The sequence below is a fragment of the Oncorhynchus tshawytscha genome, linkage group LG26, assembly GCF_018296145.1.
Source record: "Oncorhynchus tshawytscha isolate Ot180627B linkage group LG26, Otsh_v2.0, whole genome shotgun sequence".
In the NCBI taxonomy this organism is placed as follows: Eukaryota; Metazoa; Chordata; class Actinopteri; order Salmoniformes; family Salmonidae; genus Oncorhynchus; species Oncorhynchus tshawytscha.
Window position 1 is genome coordinate 36,755,403 of NC_056454.1, and position 22,494 is coordinate 36,777,896.

Genomic DNA, 22,494 nt, shown 5'->3' on the forward strand with positions numbered 1-22,494 from the left:
GAAACACTGACACACACAGGCTCCATAATAAATTGATTAGAGCAGATGTATTGCTGTGGGGCATCACAGTCAGCTACGGGCTACGGTCAGCTGGGCCTAGCCTATACTGGTGGGACATGTAGGCCTAATGTCAAGGTAAAACTCCACTGACTCGGGGGCTAGGGCAGAAGTAGAGTTATTTTCAAATCAAATTTTACTTGACTGGTTGTGGTGTGTACGTACAGAACTGTTGGGACGAAGTCATCAACGCACTTATTGATGATGCCAGTGACTGATGTGGTGTACTCCTCAATGCCATCGGAAGAATCCCGGAACATATTCCAGTCTGTGCTAGCAAAACAGTCCTGTATCTTATCATCTGTATCATCTGACCGTTTCACTGGTGTTTCCTTCTTGAGTTTTTTTTAAAACTCGTAAGCAGGAATCAGGAGGATAGAAATATGGTCAGATTTGCTAAATGGAGAGCTTTGTACGCGTCTCTGTGCGTGGAGTAAAGGTGGTCTAGAGTTTTTTTCCCCTCTGGTTGCACATTTAACATGCTGGTAGAAATTAGGTAAAACGGATGAGTTTCCCTGCATTCAAGTCCCCGGCCACTATGAACTCCACCTCTGGATGAGCGTTTTCCTGTTTGCTTATAGCCGTATACAGCTCATTGAGTCTTAGTGTCTTAGTGACAGCATCGGTTTGTGGTGGTAAATAGACAGCTACGAAGAATATAGATAACTTGCTTGGTAAATAGTGTGGTCTACAGCTTATCATGAGATACTCTACCTCAGGCGAGCAAAACCTTAAGACTTCCTGACTATTAAATTTCATGCACCAGCTGTTTACAAATATACACAGACCACCACCCCTTGCCATACCGGAGGCGGCTGTTCCATCTTGCCGATGCAGCGTAAAACCCACCAGCTGTATGTTATTGATGTTGTCGTTCAGCCACGACTCTGTGAAACATAAGATATTACAGTTTTTAATGTCCTGTTGGTAGGATATTTGTGATTGTAGTGTGTCTATTTTGTTATCCAATGATTGTACGTTGGCTAATAGTACTGATGGTAGAGGCAGATTACCCACTCGCCATCAGATCCTTACAAAGCACCCTGAAGTGCGTCCCCGCTATCTCAATCTCATCTGAATCATGGGGATTTTGGCCTTTTCGGGTGTCTGAAGTAAATCCTTCACGTCCAACTTGTTAAAGAAAAAATATTCTTCCAGTATGAGGTGAGTAATCGCTGTCCTGATATCTAGAAGCTCTTTTCGTTCATAAGAGACGGTGGCAGAAACATGTACAAAATAAGTTACAAATAACGCCAAAAAACACACAATAGCACAGTTGGTTAGGAGACCGTAAAGCTGCAACCATCTCCTACTGTGCCATTATTACATTTACGGGATGTAACTTATTTTACCCCCATGTAACTTCCTGTCTTTGTTTCTAGTAACCATGGCAACATGGAGGCCGATTGACAGATGCAGCCCTGAACTGACAGGAAGGACACACCGGCTGGCAGCAGTCATCAGGCCCTTCTGGCTGACTGCAGAACTCAGCACTTTTAAACAGGAGGTACATGTGTTACTAACTTCCATCCAACACACAATGAGACAGTGCAAGAGAAGCAGACCTGCTACACTACAACTCAACCTAGTTTATCACTCATTCACTTTCAGTTAGGTCTCAGTTTAAAATGTTGTACCAATACAATGCTACTGCCTAATCTACATTACAATACCTTAACAGTATCATTACAGATAATGTCATTGTAGGCTCATTGAAGAACAAACCCTGAATCGCTTGTGAATGAGTCAGAGTCATGGGATCCCTTCTTCGTGTCCTTTAACTTCACGGCCAGGGAGTGACAGTCTCAGCTAAGTTTAAATGGAGGGTGGCCCCTCGTGCCAGGCCTCAGCAGAAATCACTGCCTTCTACTTGACCTATATATACAGCCTAGTACAGTACAGGGCCGTAAGGATGTACTAGGCCTATCTGACTGGTCCGTCTGTGTCTGGCAGCTAGAGGCTGTGGAAATATAAATGACCGGAGCGTACAGCCAGGCTAGAGGAATTCATTTGGATTCCCTAGACCAGGTATTCCCAAACTGGGGTACACGCAATGCCATCAGGGATACGCCCTATAAAAATGTGATTCACATTTTTTTTTTTTATTAGTATTCTCGTTTCACTGCCGAAGATAAAACTAAACCATCTAGTGTCCAGCAGTACTACACTGGCACCTGTCAACGACACAAGTTGTTCTGCTTCCATGAGCACATCCAATGCTAGCATCAGTAATTCTACATTTGTTGTTAGCTCACCTAGCTCACCCCTTACCCAGGAAAGCACCGAACAGGCAGGGACAATGGACCGTCGACGCAAATATGATGAGAACTACATTGATTTGGGGTTCACTTATATTGGGAGTAGTGCCTTTCCTCAGCCAGTGTGTTATACAGCGGTTCCTCCTTTAAAAGTTGCGAGCTTACACCACGGGACTTGGAAGTACCCAGCGTCACAGCTTCATTGCTCCAGACCACCACAAGGCGGAGTTAGAGCACTCATTATGCATTTGAGTCCCAAGGTTTTTATATGAACAATCATATCGAGTGGTTGACGAACAATGATGAATTTGACGCGGGAAACTAGTCCCTGGCAACTTTCTTCAGCAAAGATGGCTGACAAAACATTACAGTGGAAGCAAATGTAAGCAGTTATAACGTCATAATGAGTCAAGCAAAACATTTACAATTGAGAGGAATATGTTAGTTAATGTAGAGACAAACAATTGTGCATATGTTTTTGTCAAAGTTAATTTACAAAAACCGCTAAGTTAGCTGACTAGCTGACTAGTTTACCACTCCTGCTCCTGGGAATCAATGATTTCACATTGTAACTTATAAGACTGATGTAATCCTGCATTAATCTAAGGACACAGAATAGGTGTAGTATTCTAATGAGATACTTCATTTCAACCAGTGGAGAATGTGAAATGCTTTATTGAAAGTTCATTATCCAGGTGTTATAAATACATAATACATTAATTATAAATATTATAATTGTAAAATTCTAAATACAAGTTCAATCTGTACTTCAATGCACATATGGTGTGCATTATTATAAAAAAAGAGGAAGAAAGGAGGGGAGAGGGGTGTAGAAGACAGAAAAGGAAAGAGGTAAAACAGAGAAGCAGGGAAGACAGCATGATTAATGAATTACAGTGCTACCCTAATATTCTCTCAGTTCATCACAATTCCATAGTGTCTCTAGCGGTGTCTCCTAATCAGCCTTGGGCTCCCAGTCGGCCCGAATCTTAAGAGTGGGTGAGGTGGCAATGACGGGACTGGCTTCCTCTCTCACATCAAAACATACCTGTAGACAAGAGGCCGATGGATAGAGAGATAGAGCGCATGATTAAGCTTTGTTTTGTTTTTTATTCTAACACGGTCAGTCATCATAATCATCAGGAGGTGAAATGCAAAACTGCCCTTGGATCATTAACTCTGGGACTACTACATCTCTATCTGTATTTCAATGTTTTTTATTTTGTCTTTTTTTTATTTCACCAGGTAGGCCAGTAGAGAACAAGTTCTCATTTACAACTGCAACCTGGCCAAGATAAAGCAGTACAACGCAAACAACAACACAGAGTTACACATGGAATAAACAAACCTACAGTCAATAACACAATAGAAAAGTCTATATACAGTGTGTGCAAATGAATTAAGATTAGGGAGGTAAGGCAATAAAAGGTCGAAGTGGCGAAATAATTACAATTTAGCAAATAAACACTGTAGTGATAGATGTGCAGAAGATGAATATGCAAGTAGAGATACTGGGGTGCAAAGGAGCAAAAAATAAAAAATAAAAAATAACAATATGGGCATAAGGTAGTTGGATGGGCTATTTACAGGTGCAATGATCTGTAAACTGCTCTGATAGCTGATGCTTAAAGTTAGTGAGGGATATATGCGTCTCCAGCTTCAGTGATTTTTGCAATTCGTTCCAGTCATTGGCAGCAGAGAACTGGAAGGAAAGGTGACCAAAAGAGGAATTGTCATTGGGGATGACCAGTGAAATATACATGCTGGAGCGCGTGCTACTGGTGGGTGCTGCTATGGTAACCAGTGAGCTGAGATAAGGTGGGGCTTTCCCTACCAAAGACTTATAGATGACCTGGAGCTGATGGGTTTGGCAACGAATATGAAGCGAGGGCCAGCCAACGAGAGAATACAGGTCGCAGTGGTGGGTAGTATATGTTGCTTTGGTGACAAAACAGATGGCACTGTGATAGACTGCATCCAATTTGCTGATTAGAGTGTTGGAGGCTATTTTGTAAATGACATCGCCGAAGTCAAGGATCAGTAAGATAGTCAGTTCTACGAGGGTATGTTTTGCAGCATGAGTGAAGGATGCTTTATTGCGAAATAGGAAACTGATTCTAGATTTAATTTAGGATTGGAGATGCTTAATATGAGTCTGGAAGGAGAGTTTACAGTCTAGCCAGAAACCTAGGTATTTGAAGTTGTCAACATATTCTAAGTCAGAACCGTCCAGAGTAGTGATGCTAGGCGGGCGGGCGGGCAGGTGCGGGCAGTGATCGGGTTGAAGAGCATGCATTTAGTTTTACTTGCATTTAAGAGCAGTTGGAGGCCACGGAAGGAGAGTTGTATGGATGGCATTGAAGCTTGTCTGAAGGTTAGTTAACACAGTGTCCAAAGAAGGGCCAGATTTGACACACAGAACTCTATCTGAGAAGAAGTTGGTGAACCAGGCGAGGCAGTCATTTGAGAAACCAAGGCTGTTGAGTCTGCTGATAAGAATGTGGTGATTGACAGAGTTGAAAGCCTTGGCCAGGTCAATGAATAAGGCTGCACAATATTGTCTTTTGTCGATGGCAGTTATGATATCGTTTAGGACCTTGAGCGTGGCTGAGGTGCACCCATGACCAGCTCGGAAACCATATTGCATAGCGGAGAATGTACGGTGGGACTCGAAATGGTCGGTGATCTGTAAAGCATCTCTTTAATAATACTTCCTGTATAATATAAGTATAATATCACTTATAACAAATCATGATAACATTGGATAGATAGATAGATGCATGTGTAGCATGTGACAATAGCAGAATCATATCACGGATAGCGTCACAAATACATAAATATCACTTGAAGCTTGATGATGAGTTAATCATTTGAATCAGAGCTAAGGCAAAAACAGGTCCAATCCCCAGGACCAGGACTGAGAACCACTGCTTTTCATTGGGACCTCTTCATCTGCAGACAGGCTTTCACAGCTTTCTGTATCTGAGGACAGAAAACCTCACAAGAAATAGAATACACAAAAGTACCTGCTCTATCCAGAATAGTCTACTCTCTCGCTTTGACAGCTGGGCCTGCTATGCTTTCACCCTCCTCCAAAAAAATACAAATGTTAGCCATTATCAAGAGTGGCACTGGGGCTAAAACAATATCCTACATAGTGTGGGAGGACTGCACCTAAAAAGGCTGGAGACTCATAACTAATCGAAGAGCATGCATGGATATGTCCTGACCAAAAGATGAAGTGTCAGTGGTAGGGTTCACTTGACGTTGCATCACAGCAAGATTCTCAGTAGACAGGGGGCATGGGATGTCAGGAACAATGACCCCATTGTCACTGTTTACAGATTCCAGATTATCCTCCCAATAAATCTTGTCCTCCGCCTACTGAATCTGGAATGCTCAAGAGAAACAAATCTGTATTAGTGACGATAAATTTGGCAGCAACAGGGGCTTGATAGTCCAGGGACAATGCCAATGTTTATGTGGTGTAAATCTTAAAATTAGCAGCTGACATCTTAAGAGTTTTTTAATGAATGCATGTGAGACAGGTTCCATGTACAACAAGACAGGCAGAGAGGAAGAGAGAAGAAGAACACAGAACAGTTTAATTACCTCTGGTTATGGCCACTTTTGGCAGCAATAAAGCTTCTACAGCCTGTTCCTCGGACAGTGAACATCTGGCAATATCTACATTTTTGACCCCTTGATCAGTTCACACTCTGAAAGTAAAGAAAATAGCTTATTTTTTGTAGATATGAAAACAATAACTGAGATATGACAGTTTGATCTAAAGCAGCAGATGTCATTTTCAGGATACGTCAATACAACACAGAAAGCAATCTTACGAGGTTTGATGAGGAAGATGTCAAGGGTTTCTATACAGAAAGTAACTCCTCACAAGATGTTAGAATATACATAATACAAGTAATTATTTATTTCATTCTACTATATCAATATTTACCTTGAAGGCCATCCATTGCTGCCGACTCCATCCATAAAGTATCCAAAAGCAGTTGCTGCTTTGTTATTGGCTGCAGTGTCCAGATAGAACATCTATACAAGAGTTAGCCTACGCTTAACACCAGACTGGTTTTGTGGTTGTTCATTAGGTGATGGGAAATATGCAATATGCATACAAAATAATAACCGCCAAAGACGACAATGTTGTATCTTGAAAAAAAAGCATTGGAATGAAAAGTGAAATGTTTAACCGATTAACCTGCTTCATTATTTATGTATTACTAGTTGATGAAGATCAACTCCAGTACATCATTGAAAATTTGTCTACGAATAAGTACGAATAAAAAAGTTTAAATAACTTCTTAGATTTTATGGAGACATTATACATCTTAGTACTGTCACGAATATTACCGAAGGTGACTCCCCTTCTTGTTCGGGTGGCGCTCACCGGTCTACTAGCTATCACCGATCCTTTGTTCTGTGTTCGTTTGGTTTTGTCTAATTGGTATCACCTGTTTCTTGTTTGGTTGTTAGGGTGGGGTTATTTAAGTTTGTTCAGCCTGCTTCTGTTTCGTGCGGGCCTGTTCGTCTGTTTTGTGTTAGAGTGTATTTTGTTTGCATTTTGGGTTTCGCGCTGTCCGTTAATATTTCTGTTCATTTGTTTTCCTACTTTTGTTCATGTTATTTTTCCTGGACATTAAAATGTGTTTTTTCCCACATCCTTTTGCTCTCTGCGCCTGACTCCACACCTCTTCACTCATTGCACGTTACAAGTACCTTATCAATTTATGATTTGTACCAATGTGGACGAGGGAGCAGCAACAGAGCATCATTGCCGAGCAATGCAACGAAGCTGGATCATTCTGGCAATGATACCTGCACCATCTACACGCTGCAAAGACTCCCTAACTCTGCACCATAGTACACGATGGCCCATGGCTTGGAGACTTCCTTTGACCATTCTAAAGCTTGCATGGGGCATCTATGCATTAATGGCTCTGACTTTTTGGTCTAACTCTTCATCTGACATATCAGAATAGGATTCCCTGACAGACATATTGTGTTCTTTCATTCTTCTGTAATAAAAGCTAACCGTTACACTGTCATGAAATATGATTATATATCGACTATGAAACAAAATGAAACAAAAAGCTTATGAGTTGCAAGAAAGTTAGATGAATTCAACTGAAAATGGTGAGAACAGCTTGAGAATAATAATTGCATGATTTATCATTCTACGGTATGTATGTATGTATGTATGTATGTATGTATGTATGTATGTATGTATGTATGTATGTATGTATGTATGTATGGTATGTATGTATGTATGTATGTATGTATGTATGTATGTATGTATGTATGTATGTATGTATGTATGTATGTAAGTAATATAGTAGAATGTTATGAAACGACACTGAATCGTAAGAGCTAACTACTAGCTATGTAGAAGTTGGACAGAAGAACGCCCAGTGCTGCTTACCTGAGATGCCATCATCACACAGTCCTTCATAGGTGTCCGCTATGACTTCCTTTGTGTTGGTAAGAAAGGCTGAATAGTATTGGTTGTAGCCAAACCGACACTCAAAAAATTGCAAAAATGGAAAGTGGTTTATAGCGAAATGAAATTGGAGTTTAATTTAACAATTTAGCAACCGAAGATGCTGCCGTATCCTGCACGGGCACAAGCGAGCCACTCTGGTGGAGAATGACACGTGGAAGAGGGCAAGGACAAGATGGGAGTAACAACAATTGGTTGCAAGTTGTGGAGGGGGGCTAATAGCTGAACAATAGACTATTCAACCTTACTAAAGAATAGTCTAAATAGCCGAGCTAGTTGAAAAAACCCTCTCCTATCACAGACCAGATTTGCCCTAACGACCAAGGGGGAGTTAGAGCACTGATTATGCTTTTGGGTCCCAATGCACTACTGTGTCTCTAACTGACAATTAATTGGAAATATAAACCAAATAATAAACTGATAGTTGTGCATTACTTGAAATGAAACAAGTAGGGAGCAGGTTTCGAACCCTCAACCTTCTTGCACGAAGTCCAGCGTGCTATCGACTGTGCACCAAAAGCATGCTCAAGCCGCAGAGTTGATAGAGTGCGTCCTCACGGTAGCTTGCTGCTCAATGTAATAAAGTAATGACTTTTCAAACAAATTACCTTATACGTTATGTTGGCTGACAATGTTAGCTATGTTGTCCTTACGAACCACGTAGCATATCATTACAGCAGTATGTTAGCCATCTACCTAACGTTAGTAGTTATGCATCAAACTTGACAGTATATTAACTATAGGATTATTCCCGTCATTCTTAGTTTAGCTAAATGGTATAGTCGTTAGGCGTTCTCAATGGACATTGGGGTGCTTTCGTAAATCCGCTCTGGCTATCTACTCCAATTTCAGAGCACTATCCTCTGAGTGTACCAGAGAGCAGAATAATTCATTTATGAACACTCAACACCTGTTGAATATGGCCGGTGTCAGTAAACGTCACAAACACTCTGGTTGACACGAAAACTGCCTAACCAGCTGTGCTAGCGCGAGTAAAATGGTCAGAGTGGTCTGATTTATGTCTGGAAGTAGCTAGCAAGCCAACGTTAGCTTGGGTGCTTGACTGCAGTTGTAAGGCCAGAATGCTCAAATCAACACTACTCCTCGGCTCGAACTTCCAGTGTGCACTCCAAGAGCGAAACGGTCTGAATTTACAAACTGACAATGCTCTGAATTTATGAGCGCAGGCACACCAGATTGAAATGAACTAGGCAAGTCAGTTAAGAACCTATTCTTATTTACAAGGACAGCCTACTCCTTCCTCCCCATCGGAGAATTGAATCACGGTCTTCCGCGTGCCCTGCCCGCATGACACAGGGATTATTTAGCCAAATAGCCCAGTGATGTACTATGCCTACCCAGGACTGTACTATGCTACACAGTAGCCTAATAAACAAATGCAGGTGGCTTATCTTCAAAATGCGTTAAATGCTTTATTATCCAAATGTAAAAGCATATACTGCACAGTACTGTATTTCTTCACTAGCATCGTTATGCTTTCGTTAATAAAGTAATGATGAAAATACTCTTTCAAAATGCAGATGTTGATTTAGTCATGGATCCATAGCAAATTACTATGGGAATAAATATCACTGATTTACAGAAATATTGGAACAAAGTTGTCTAATGAAGGCAAACAATTTAGAATCCTCTTATGCTGTAGCCTACTCCTGACCGTCACACTGTACAGTGTCATATTTTCCATTACATCCTAACGGAAACCCTGAGGGTTTTGTTTTTCTCGGAATAGAAACACCATAATATTAATCAAGCCAAATTTCTTCAAATCAATCCCATATACTATGTTATTACAAAAAAAGTTTTAAATTCTCTTGTACTGCCAATATGGAAGTCTATCAAATGCTTCTCAAAGATGCCCTCTGGTGGTCAAACTAGCTCTAACTCACATTAACAGAAGTATTGGCTGACAATTAGATAAAGTGCCTCAGAATGCTGCTGCAGCAGCCCGCAAGGTGTACTGCAGCATGACGCAACTTTTAAAGGAGCAACCACTGTCTGTGCAAAAGTACTATCTCACAACTCGATGAAACCGTCACTCTTGCACAGACATTTAGAAACAAAACATGACAATTTGAAATATAAGACACAGAGGTTTTTGGAGCGAGAATGAAGATGACTTTTGAGTAGTAAGACATGTATAAAAGCAACAGATATCATTAATAATAAGGGGCTAGAAGAGTCTTATATGGTGAGCTACCGAGTGGCTAGGACAGGCAAACCCCATAATATTGGGAAGGACTTCATTTTTCCTGCTGCCGGATATGGCTGGGACAATGCTGGGGGAAAAGGCCAAAAAAACTATGACAAAAGTGTCAGTAGTGTGTCCATGATTGAGTCTTTGATTGAAGAGATGAAACTGTCCAGTTTGAGTGTTTGTTACAGTTCGTTCCAGTCGCTAGCTGCAGTGAACTGAAAAGACGAGCGACCCAGGGATGTGTGTGCATTGGGGACATTTAACAGAATGTGACTGGCAGAACGGGTGTTGTATGTGGAGGATGAGGGCTGCAGTAGATATCTCAGATAGGTGGGAGTGAGTCCTAAGAGGATTTTATAAATAAGCATCAACCAGTGGGTCTTGCGACTGGTATACAGAGATGACCAGTTTACAGAGGAGTATAGAGTGCAGTGAGGTGTCCTATAAGGAGCAGTGGTGGCATTTCTAATGGCTGAATGGTAAAGAACATCTAGTCGCTCGAGAGCACCCTTACCTGCCGATCTATAAATTATGTCTCCGTAATCTAGCATGGGAATGATGGTAATCTGAATCAGGGTTAGTTTGGAAGCTGGGGTGAAAGAGGAGCGATTACAATAGAAGAAACCAAGTCTAGATTTAACTTTAGCCTGCAGCTATGATATGTGCTGAGGTGTTCAGAACAAGGTTAAGGGTAGAGAAAGCTTGTTGGACACTAAGAAAGCTTTGTCGTAGAGCATTTAACACAAAATCCAGGGAGGGGCCAGCTAAGTAGAAGACTATCATCTGCATATAAATGAATGAGAGAACTTCCTACTGCCAGAGCTATGTTGTTGATGTAAATTGAGAAGAGTGTGGGGCCTAGGATCGAGCCTTGGGGTACTCCCATGGTGACAGGCAGTGGCTGAGATAGCAGATGTTCTGACTTTATACACTGCACTCTTTGAGAGAGGTAGTTAGCAAACCATGCCAAAGACCCATCAGAGACACCAATACTATCACTACTAAATGCTTATCTATGGATCTGTGCATGGTTGGATGAGAGGTCCTTGACCAGGGTGACCTCACACCCTCTCCATAGCAGAGAGGAGATAAGTGGGAGGGCTGGGGCCGATCAAGGCACATGTCAGGACAGGAGCTCAGCCCAGGACACGGGGGAGGGGAATGAGTGCAGGAAGAGGAGGAGCAGAGCAGGTGACTGACAAGTTAGATTGGTGAGGGTAAAGTCAGGCAACAGGCACCATGCTGTTTACTGGTTACTGCACACATGACACATAGTTCAGCCTAGCAAGTGGCGCTAAAGCTACTGTGGTATTTGATCCAAAATAAACAGCAGTCAACCGAATAGAACATTAAGTACTATATTTTAACAAACCGAACCCAATTGTAAATCTAAGCCCTGACAGTAGCACTATAGGTCCGGGGGTGTGTCAGAAATTATTTTAGCTATTTTCACAGACGTTATTATGAGCACAATAGCTGGTGGTGGCGCGAAATTGTGGGTTTTTGATGAATAATCAAGTTTTAGGTGTGACAAGGGCTTGGACACTTACTGACCAATCAAGGCACCCCATGGCTTAATACTGCACGAGTTTGTCTCAAATTCTGTAGATTAACTCTAATTCAGCTGGGGGCACAGAATATTCTCGTCCTAGTCCATTGTGGACTGATACAGTATTTTATGTTACTTAATAAACTGTAGTAACAAGTGATAGCAACTGTAAAAAATAATAATAAATAACATCCAGTGTTTGCTCCATATGTTTGGAGTGTTGACAGTCAACATTGGTGTAACTGGCTTTAATGAATATTAACCGGACAAGAGTCGCTCTTGGGAAATGGGGATGGGTACAAGCCCAATGGAGTATGTTCTGCAGGTAGGTCTATATGAATTGGGAATAATGGAAAAGCCTCATGAGTAGACCATTTAGAAACATTTTATGGATAGGACACTTGGGTAATGCATGTCTAGGATAAGAAAGACACCAGACACATTGCTGATGAACCAGCTTTTGTTATAGGCTACTGTAAGGGCTTGTTTTCTGATCAAACAAACAGAAAACAAGCAATTGTTAAAGGAAAATAATTTAAATGTTTCTAAATATGAGCATCACCGGATTATCTGTCAAGGATTTCCTCCTCTTCTTCCGAAGAGGAGAGGCGAAAAGGATCAGAGGACCAATATGCGGCGTGGTAAGTGTCCATGGTTCTTTTAATACGTAAATGTGCACATGAACAACTGACTACAAAAACAAGAAACATGTGAAACCTAAAACAGTCCTATCTGGTGCAAAACACAGAGACAGGAACAAATACACTAAAGACAATCACCCACCACAAACTCAAAGAATATGGCTGCCTAAATATGGTTCCCAATCAGAGACAACGATAAACACCTGCCTCTGATTGAGAACCACTCCAGACAGCCATAGACTTTGCTAGATAACCCCACTAGCTACAATCCCAATACATACACACCAGAACCCCAAGACAAAACACACCACAATACAAAAACCCCATGCCACACCCTGGCCTGACCCAATACATGAAGAAAAACACAAAATACTTAGACCAGGGCGTGACATTATCCAATCTCTCGTTCCATAGCCTTCATGTATCTTTTTTTTTAATGTTTAAAACGCACATCCAAAATAATAACAGGAGCTGGCTAAAATAATGTACTTGCCTACATAGATAAAACAGTGATGTCTACTCACTGTTTTGCTGTTGCCAAACTTGATCTTTTAATTAAGCTTATTTTCAAAGCAGTCTCAGGAGTCAAACCCTTTATTGATAGTCTTAACTACTTAGCGAATTCATTGGGCAGGACCCGAAAAAACTGCCTTCACTGAGAGAGGAGGCTATTTGTTTTTTATGTTTCTAAATACCAGGTTTACGGGCACAAAAAACACTCTTGTGCTTTTTGTGCATCATGGCTGGATAGGCTGCACTTCTGTGGAAAAAAACTAAATGCAATAACCAACACATTACCACTAAGACCAGGTTTTGGTTGGTCTTAAAATATCCCCACCAGTGCATACTGAAATTGGCACCTTGGAGCACGTTTAAGGAAACACCTGAGATATTGCCACTCCTCCCACCTCAGTGCAAGCCAGTTCATATAAGACAGGTATATTACCATTATTGCTTGGGTTTGAAAATAGAAGAGAACAGGTGTTGTACCCCCCCCAGTTAATTTTTTATGTCGGTTTGCATGGGAGGCACTAGTAATGTCTGCAGTTTTCGGTTTGGCTATTTGTTTCAAGTGTATTAGTCTAAAAATAAATATCTTAGTCTATAAATAAATATAAAATCCGTCATCTCTCCCATGTCTTATTCGACTAGTAGTTGTTTAATGTTAATTGCTTGCCTACATTTTACTCCCTCCTATGTTTAATATAACACACACACACACAATATTAAGTTAGGTTGCCTATCCTGGTGTGAAGTATGTTGTATAGAGAGCATTTGACTCAAGCCACAAAATTAAGGAAATTAGAGGGGGGGGGTCTTGCCGAAGCCCCCCCCCCCTTCTACTTTCCTTAATTTTGTGGCTAGAGTCAAATACTTTCTGTGGCACACTACTGGTGTGTGCCACCCTCTATAACCACTGTGATTATTATTATTTGACCCTGTTGGTCTTCTATAAACATTTGTACATCTTGGCCATGTTCTGTTATAATCTCCACCCGGCACAGCCAGAAGAGGACTGGCCACCCCTCATAGCCTGGTTCATCTAGGTTTCTTCCCAGGTTCTGGCCTTTCTAGGGAGTTTTTCCTACCCACCGTGCTTCTACACCTACATTGCTTGCTGTTTGGGGTTTTAGGCTGGGTGTCTGTACAGCACTTTGTGACATCAGCTGATGTAAGAAGGACTTTATAAATAAATGTGATTGATTGATTGAGAGATGACGAATTTTGGCAAAGAGATTTATTTATAGCCTAATACACTTGAAACAAATAGCCAAACCGAAAACTGCAGACATTACTAGTGCCTCCCCTGCGATCAAACCGAGATAAAAAATTAAAATTAAACGCAGCCTAACGTGGTCATAAAGCTCAACTAGCAAGCAAGTCGCAGCAATGAAGAATTGAGTGTGTGCGCGTTCACACGATAGGGGTTGGGGGAATTCTGTCAGGGGGAGATTTTTGGCACAACACAGGCTTTAACAGGTAAAAATGGCCAACTAGCATGCATTTGACAATTGTGCTGGCTCAACGCCAGCCGAAAAATAAAGCCCTATATAAAATGGTGATACATCTTAATGTGATACAGAAAAAATCCTGCCAATTACAAATTAAGTTTTACACTGTGACTCATCAATAGCACACTGACTGAAATAGACTTGTACAGTACTGGGACACAAACTGATTTAATTTAATGTAACGTGATCAACATCAGATCAGTTAATCATTCAATTAGTCAGGCTATGATGTCGTCAACAAATTTTGGGTCAGTCCGTCCTTCCTTTAACATAAAAATGAGGTGAAGCTATAAAACCTGCTGAGTTTCAGAACATGAGCCGTGATGGGACCAGTTTGTTAGCATACTGTAACTGCTGTTCGATTTCAACATCAGCTCTGGTAAAGTGTTCAGAATGCAGTTGGCTGGCTAGATTCCAGATATATAAATATGAGAGAGAGAGATTTATTTTCTAGATATGAGTAAGGAATCTACAGGAAACCAGATGACTCTCCCTGCCTTCACCTCAGAGGCCAGTTGGGGACTTCCTGAAAAATCTAGTGGGGAATTACAGGCCCAGAAAACATCCCCCAGCTAGGAGGCCTCTCTTCCCTTTCTGAAAACCCTGACTCTCACTCCAAGCTACAGTATGCATTTGCTCTGGGTGAGCTCACATCATTCCAGAACAGTACCAGGACTAGCCAGTTCCTCATCACCTGTTCAGTATACCATGCACTAGTAGCACAGGACTGTCAACCATGATACATCACTGATGAGAGAGTTTCTTGTTCTCTTATGTCCTATTTCAACACAGTGAATGGTACAAGCAGGAAGTTCCCTTCTAGTCTTTCTCTACAATAAGTATCGTAGATAGCTTATGGACTAGTGTTGCATTGATTGTAGTCAAAGTGGACTACAGTTGAAGTCACAAGGCAGGTGTTTAGGGTAAAGGGGATTCCATTTGTTACCTAAGCAGCACCCTGTACAGAGAGACTCTGGCTTTTTCCCCAATTATCTCCCCTTCCTTCCAAAGTGTACACTTCCCTGATTTGAATGGGAATGACTAGTATAAGAAATATGGTGGAAATGTCCATGCTTTTAGATTTGTATAAAGTAGTGGATTAGTGCACACATCAGGAGAAGTAGGGCTCTCCCCCAATAAAGAAAAATATTGGTAGACCGAGAACATTGGAATTTGAAAATTAGTATTTTTCGAAATATAGACACCATGTTTTCTTCATTAAAAATGAATACAAATGACTAAAAAGAGGGAGCCAGAGAACATATAGCCTAACCAGAAGAAAAAAACCTGTGACACTCCTCCCCACTGCCCTCTGCTGCTAGCCTTTTTTCCATTTGGAGTGCCAAGATTTTCATATGTATATTTTCGTGGAAGTTAAGTTTAATTTATAATAGTCTTCATATCTCAATGTCATGTGGTTAATAAAAATTATATCTAAATGAAAATGATACAAATCTAAAAGTAACTTCTATTGCCATTTCCAATATGTAAATATAGCCTACATAAAGCCAACAAATAACTACATTGCAGCCCACAGGTAGAAAATATCCTAATAAAAATATATATCCTTTTTTTTTAACCCTTTTTCTCCCCAATTTCGTGGTAGCAGTTACTATCTTGTCTCATCGCTACAACTCCGGTATGGGCTCGGGAGAGACGAAGGTTGAAAGTCATGCGTCCTCCGATACACAACCCAAACAAGCCGCACTGCTTCTTAACACAGCGCACATCCAACCCGGAAGCCAGCCACACCAATGTGTCGGAGGAAACACCGTGCACCTGGCAACCTTGGTTAGCGCGCACTGCCCCCGGCCCGCCACAGGAGTCACTGGTGCGCGATGAGACAAGGACATCCCTACCGACCAAGCCCTACCTAACCCGGACGACGCTAGGCCAATTGTGCGTCGCCCCACGGACCTCCCGGTCGCGGCCGGTTACGACAGAGCCTGGGCGCGAACCCAGGGACTCTGATGGCCCTTAACCACTGCACCACCCGGGAGGCCCCCAAAAATATATATCCTTTAAATCACATGGGCTATGCATGGTCTGTCTGCAAGGAACTTGAAACATTGTATAAACTATTAACTTGGTCCAGCCTGCTCATGCTAGATTTTCTTGGACCTCCTAGTTTCCTGCATCAGTGAGTTCCGGACAGACAAACACAACTATTTTCACAACGGATAAGAAGTAATTGGGTAATTTTATGACGCTTCGACAGGATCAGAGCATGACATTTTTTTTCGCTTTCATGCAAAATCCTGGTCGACCAACAGCCCATCGACCAAACAAATCGCTAGCTAACTTACAACATTATGTAAAATTTTCTTGGACCTCCTAGTTTCCTGCATCAGTGAGTTCCGGACAGACAAACACAACTATTTTCACAACGGATAAGAAGTAATTGGGTAATTTTATGACGCTTCGACAGGATCAGAGCATGACATTTTTTTTCGCTTTCATGCAAAATCCTGGTCGACCAACGTAAGGTTCGTTCAGTTAAAATACAGATTCTGTAGCTAGTTTGTGATATAAGGCAGCTCCCCAATCTCAGCCACCCGACACCCCACAATGCATACTAACCATCCCCAGCAGAGGGACACACAAAGGACTCTTTGACTTATTTTGGCAGCAGGATGCTAAACTCTGTCTCTCTTTCAAGCCTGAGCCAACCACCCTAGTCGCTTAATAGTAGATTCACTCTTCCGAATTCTTAACCCCCCTAATTCACTTAATTCATAAATTCACTTGTGAAGTGCCTTCCCTCGTATTTAAATTGAGGGAATAGATAAGGGCTGATCTAACACACTTGCACATATATGTCTTAGAGCAGCGGTGGGCAACTCCAGTCCTCCAGGGCCTGATTGTTGTCACACTTTTTCTCCATCCCTAGCAAACACAGCTGATTCATCAAACTGCATTCTAAACTGAAGATCATGATTAGGTGATTAGTAGAGTCACGTGTGTTAGCTGGGGCTGAGGCAAAACTGTGACACCAATCAGGCCCTCAAGGACTGGAATTGCCCACCCCTGTCTTAGAGGAAGATATAGTAAATGCACAAAGTTCTGGAATATATAGAGCAAAAACACCATGTGATGACATCAGGGAGAGTAGTCTTTCAGCTGGGGGCCAGTATTAGAGAAATGGCTCATCTGAGTCATCTGGAAATGATTAAGGGAGTTACTAATAGAGGGGATACAAGGAACCTCCCAATGACTAACACCCTCCTACATTCTCGAACACTCACCCCCACCCAATCCCAAAATACTGTCCCACACTGCCACACACTCATACTCCCAAGTAGGGATGGGCTTTTGAAATTATTTTACCATTCGAATAATAGTACTTTTTTTTCAGATTTCCCCCAACAACAAAAAAATTGCGCTTAAACTCTTGGCTAATCAGAATGACACAAATCCACATGGCAGAGGTAAACATCAGACACGCTGCTTGCTTTTCTCTGGTCATTTAGCCAACAGTAACAGCAAAAGAAAAGTCTGATTTCCGCTATGATAGAACTGATTTTGTAATTGCTATTTGAACTGGGGAATAAACAATAGGGCTTAATGCACAGCAGTAGCTCCATGCACCATTATTAAAATTACATTAAAAGTTTGTTTAATTAAATTAAGAATTGGTATATCCTTGTAGGTAAAAATTTCACAAGTATCAATTGAATTGAGAAATCTTTTTCATTGTTAAAATAGGCCTACAATTTTTATTCTCCAAAAATGAACACTCAAATACTGACGTCCGTCCGGATGTATTCAATTAGCACTCTCTCTTTCCTTTCAATAGAGACCCAGGATACATTTCTTGAGCTCTTGTACACATTTACAGCTCCCTCTCCATGATTTCCAACAAATAAACTGCATCCTGAGTGTTCTCATGAGGCCAACACTCAGTCATGGCTCTAATCGGCTAACAGTTGTAGGACTAATCTGTAGGCCCAAACTGTTGGCCCAATCCAACACACAAACCAAAGAAATCAGAGTGATGGCAACAATCACATCTGACAAACGAAGAGGTGTAATGGGTTCACACTCAAAGGTTGCATAAAGCTTCATTAATCAATGTTTGACATTTTTTACTGTATTGAGGATAGCGTACACAGACATTTTGGCTTACAGCCTTCAGTGTGTAAGTACAATTTTCTTTCATTCAAAACAGCATTTTTAAAGAATAACAGATGGGCAGAAAGTGCATCTAATCAGGGTTGCCACTCATCTGCAAATCAGGGACTACCTGTATTCAAATTAGTCACAAAAAGATAGAATTATAGGATATGGGAGCAAATGAATCGCCGCAGGTGTCCGCTCACCTAAATAAATACAATACATTTTTTAAATACAATTCATGTGAATTGCTGTCCTTTGTGGTGGGAGAAGACGTTCAGAAATATGTGGGGCCAACTCATAAACAATATGTTAAATCTGATATGGACAGTGTTCTTGTATAACAATCTAAACGTGGCTTATAGGAAGGAGGTGAAATGGAATTCTTCATTTTAACACTGTGGAGATGCAGAATTTAATGTATATACTACCGTTCAAAGGTTTGGGGTCACAGGGGCATCCCGAGTGGCACAAGGGTCTAAGGCAATGCATCACAATGCTAGCTGTGCCACTAGCGATTCTGAGTTTCAGACCAGGGTCTGACAAGGACACCCATGGGGCGGCGCAAAATTGGCCCAGCATCGTCCGGGTTAGGGGAGGGTTTGGTCGGCAGGGATGTCCTTGTCCCAACGCGCACTAGTGACTCCTGTGGCGGGCCGGGCAGAGTGCACGTTGACGCGGTCGCCAGGTGTACAGTGTTTCCTCCGACACATTGGTGCGGCTGGCTTCCGGGTTAAGTGGGCATTGTGTCAAGAAGCAGTGCGGCTCGGCCTTCGCCTCTCCCGAGTCCATAAGGGAGTTGCAGCGATGAGACAAGACTGTAACTGTTTTGAGGGTACTATTTAATGAAGCTGCCAGTTGAGGACTTGTGAGGCGTCTGTTCCTCAAACTAGACACTAATGTAATTGTCCTCTTGCTCAGTTGTGCACCGGGGCCTCCCCTCTTTCTATTCTGGTTAGACATTTTGCACTGTTCTGTGAAGGGAATACTTCACAGCGTTGTATGAGATCTTCAGTTTCTTGGCAATTTCTCGCATGGAATAGCCTTCATTTCTCAGAACAAGAATAGACTGACGAGTTTCAGAAGAACGTTATTTGTTTCTGGAAATTAAGGAATATGTACGTTCACCACACTGCACCTTGGTCCAGTTCTTTCAACGGCCGTGACACAGTTGTATTGCTTCTTTAATCAGGACAACAGTTTTCAGCTGTGCTAACATTATTGCAAATGGGTTTTCTAATGATCAATTAGCTTTTTAAAATTATAAACTTGGATTAGCCAACACAACGTGCCATTGGAACACAGGAGTGATGGTTGCTGATAATGGGCCTCTGTACGCCTATGTAGATATTCCATAAAAAATCTACCGTTTCCAGCTACAATAGTCATTTACAATATTAACAATGTCGATACTGTATTTCTGATCAATTTGATGTTATTTTAAAAATGGACAAAAAAATGTGCTTTTCCTTCTTTTGAATGGTAGTGTATATCCACATGGCTTCTCTTTGGAGTAATTTGTTGTTATAGTCACCTCCTCTACATGGTGGTTGAACTTTTTTGATCCTGACGCAGCGCAATTAATTAATAGAATGATTTTGTTCTATAAATTGTCTCGCAACTGGCGAAGGGTGATATCTTGACATCTAAAAGTGAATTTATGCTCTCCAAGACGTACGTTCAAGGCGCTGGATGTTTTTCCCAATATTAAATCTTATTACAAGAATACTTTAACATATAAATAATTCCGTTAGTAGTGTAAGTTATACATGACTATCTCATAGGTCCTAGAAGTCTGAGGACATACAAAGTTACATTTCCTTATGGTGCTACAAGATCTACAGGGGAAGCATCCTTTTATGAATGCCAGTTCTCTCTCTGACCACATCTGATTGTGACACTCAAATCTATCCCACACATCCCACTCACTCAGATGCTATGTGGCCATAGTGGCTTGAAATCAAACCATCCCAGTGAGAGCAATGGTGATGGAAACAGACATATCAGCCCCACATCCCACTGACACAGCCGGGGCTCTCATAGCACTGATCAGACTCCAGACCCCTGTCTCTCTGTCTGGACTCCCATAGCAATGAGCAGACTCCAGACCCCTGTCTCTGTCTGGACTCCCATAGCAATGAGCAGACTCCAGACCCCTGTCTCTCTGTCTGGACTCCCATAACAATGAGCAGACTTCTGACCCCTGTCTCTCTGTCTGGGCTCTCATAGCACTGAGCAGACTCCAGACCCGTGGCTCTGTCGGTCTGTCTGTCTGTCTGTCTGTCTGTCTGTCTGTCTGTCTGTCTGTCTGTCTGTCTGTCTGTCTGTCTGTCTGTCTCCCACTACTGCTTTATAACACGCTGCTAGTGCAGCTCTGGTATCATAAACCACAGTTCCATTTCCATGATAGAGAGAGGGGCTGCTGGCGCTCGACATGACCGGGAGAATGTCACACATCTGCAGTGGCATGCACTGTAATCAGCCGGAGAGGCACTCGAGCAGCGTCCCCCGGCACAAGCAGGCAGAGAGACATTGATACACAGCCAGAGTCAGTCAAATGGGATTCAGGCCAACTACCTCAATAGAGCACAGGCAGGCACAGAGACACTACCATACAAAGCAGGCACAAAGAGAGACAGTCTAACATACAAATGTGATTGAGGCCTACCTCAACAAAGCACACAGTCAGGGACAGACTGATGGCAGAGGAGAGAGGAATGGCTCCCGTGTGGCTCACTTAGTAGAGCATGGCACTTGCAACACCAGGGTTGTGGGTTCAATTCCCATGGTGGACCAGTATGGAAATGTATATACTCACTACTGTATGTCACTCTGGATAACTGCATCTGCTAACTGACTGACTAAAATGTAAAGGTGGGCCTAGGCCATGAGACCATGGGACATTGCTGTTCATTGAGAAACAATGTAGCATGGTAGAACTACAGATAGCCTTGTTTCACAATGATGGTTCTGCACTGACCTACAGCCCTTTTTGCTTTTTAGTAATTTTGCTTGGTGATAAAATGAAATTAATCACAAAAAGGTTAAACACAGACTCAAACATTGGATTCCATACCATTTAGGCCTAAGGAGGACACGACTGATTCTTGTCGAAGCCTGTTCCTATGGTAGTGAGCCTATGCTTAGACCTAACGTTCTGTGTTAGGAGCACTGGCTCAGGGGGACCAGCCACCTCCTAGGACTTGCTGGGACAAGCAGTAAGAAAATAAGCATTTTGTGAATACATCCCCAGCTTCAATCAGAGATCTACATGGAAGGAAGGAAAGAAAGAAAATGAGAGAGAGAGACATAATGTATTAGAGGTCGACCGATTAATCGGAATGGCCGATTTCAAGTTTTCATAACAATCGGAAATCTGTAATTTTGGACGACGATTTAAATAAATAAAAATTTACACCTTTATTTAATCTTTATTTAACTAGGCAAGTCAGTTAAGAACACATTCTTATTTTCAATGACGGCCTAGGAACAGTGGGTTAACTGCCTTGTTCAGGGGCAGAACGACAGATTTTTACCTTGTCAGCTCAGGGATTCAATCTTGCAACCTTACGGTTAACTAGTCCAATGTTCTAACCACCTGTCTCAAGAGGAGCCTGCCTGTTATGCGAATGCAGTAAGAACCCTAGGTAAGTTGCTAGCATTACACTTAATCAATCATAACCACTAGTTATAACTACACATGGTTAATGATATTACTAGTGTATCTAGCGTGTCCTGCGTTGCATATAATCGATGCAGTGCGCATTCGCGAAAAAGGACTGTCGTTGCTCCAACGTGTACCTAACCATGAACATATTTTTAAACCTGCATATTTAAAAGAAATCCAAGAAAACCACCAGCTTTCATATGTTCTCATGTTCTGAGCAAGGAACTTAAACGTTAGCTTTCTTACATGGCACATATTGCAGTTTTACTTTCTTCTCCAACTCTTTGTTTTTGCATTATATTTAAACCAAATTGAACATGTTTCATTATTTATTTGAGGCTAAATTGATTTTATTGATGTGTTATATCAAGTTAAAATAAAAGTATTCATTCAGTATTGTTGTAATTGTCATTATTACAAATAAATAAATACACAAATTAAATTTGCCGATTAATCGGTATCAG

The 22,494-nt window shown here is 41.6% G+C and overlaps 1 protein-coding gene across 2 annotated transcripts in view; it reads right to left on the bottom strand.

The window, feature by feature from the left end:
- LOC112225577 (ras-related protein Ral-B) overlaps nucleotides 1-22,494 on the bottom strand; it is a 39,489-nt gene that overhangs the window by 11,410 nt on the left and 5,585 nt on the right. The window contains exon 1 of one of the 2 annotated variants that reach the window (XM_024389663.2): nucleotides 864-885. The exons of the other annotated variant lie outside the window; for it this stretch is intronic. The gene's annotated coding sequence lies outside the window, so the exon portion shown is untranslated. Of the gene's footprint in view, nucleotides 1-863; nucleotides 886-22,494 lie in introns of those variants that run through there. 2 annotated transcript variants of the gene reach the window in all.